A 1,665-nucleotide genomic window follows, 5' to 3' on the forward strand; every position below is an offset into this window, starting at 1 on the left:
TGAGGTTTCTCTCTATGGTAGCTGTACAGTCATCATATTTCACTTACAAAAAATAAACATTGGAAGGCTAATGAAGATGTGCAGAACTGCACAAATTCCCCCTTTGCAGTCGATGCATTTACCTACTCAACGACTGGCACACTCCTCCAAGTACCCATCTGTGGATTCTGCACAGCCCACAGTTTCCAGAAATTGCCCTCGTCCCAAAGGTGCTTCTGTGCCTAGACATGCTTCCTTTCTGAGACATCATCATGATCAAATGACTGGATAAGAAAGAATAATAAGACACGACCTTCTTGCCTGATTTTGGAACATTTTTGCAAAAGCCATTCAGAGGTTAACATTTCCCTCCACTCAACCCTGTTGCCTCTCTCACACACAAGCACTGTGCGAGAGTGCTCTCTAGAGAATGTCCTACAGACAAAGATGCTGAGTTTGTTTCCTGAGTAACTTGACCAAAAGATAAGTAGCACCTAGCCTAAAATAGGGAAGTGGATTCTAAACAGGAATTTCATACTTAAAATCATCCACAAGCAAACTGGCGATATGAATCTCATATCCAATAGTAGGAATCATTGGGGGCACAAGCATGTAAGTGTGTGACTACTAACCATGTGAGACAACTCAAATATGCCTCAGAATAAAACCTGCACAAACTATTTCCAAAATGTTATAGCTTTAAAAGCTGTATGGAGCACAACACTACCTACACACATGGGGCCATCATGATTCAGAATCAATTTGATGGCAACTGGTTTGGTTGTTGGTTTTATAGTAGTGAAATATGAATAGTGCCACAGTTATAGTGGTACACTGTAACATTTTTACCCATTGATAGGAGACGAGAGGGAGAATTGCACTGGCGATTCAAATTTGAAAGATTTCAAAACTCAAAACTCTCTGCCGTGCAGTCAATTCTGACTCATAGCGACCCTATATGACAGGGCATAGCTGCATCGTTGCTTGTCTGAGGTTCTACCTCGTTATGGGCATGGAATGCCTTTTTAGCTTTTGCCCACAAGCAGTTGGTGGTTTTATATGGCTGGCCGTTCTTTATCTGCCTAACACTATGCCAACCACCACCAGGGTTCCTTTTGAAAGGTTTAAGGGAGGAATATCTATAAGGATAGTGCTCATCAGATTACTCTTACTAATATGAATGATACATTAGAGAAAGATGAAGGCTGAGGGTGATTTGCCTCTAATTTAAAACAAAAGTATAAAAGTCAGAAGACCCTCATGAAGAGATCCCTGAAGAAATGGGTGCTATAGCAAAGTGTGCTTAAGGAACCAGATGGTGCCCAACTACACGAAAGAATAGCATCTGGGATTCAAAGGCTTGTCTTCAAAAAGCAGCCATCTAAGAGAGGTGTCAACTAGCCGATATAGAATAGTCACACCAACCTCTGGGATCCAAGGATTGTAAATAGTATAATGCAAACCTAAAAGAGGGACTAGTATTAAAGCTTAAATTATAAACACCTGGTTTGCAGAGGCTTGGGTGACAGTGGAAAGCCAAAATCCATTTTCAGGATCCACACATGGATTAAGCCTTTGGTGACTAACACCCTCTAAGCATAGTTCAGGGATGCATATAGCCTTGCTATCAGATAGAAAGCATTCTAAAGTCTATTTGATCTCCATTTTACCTATTTAAAGTTGTTT

The sequence above is a fragment of the Echinops telfairi genome, unplaced genomic scaffold (genome assembly GCF_000313985.2).
Source record: "Echinops telfairi isolate 266 unplaced genomic scaffold, ASM31398v2 ScPeMD7_18;HRSCAF=68, whole genome shotgun sequence".
NCBI lineage: Eukaryota > Metazoa > Chordata > Mammalia > Afrosoricida > Tenrecidae > Echinops > Echinops telfairi.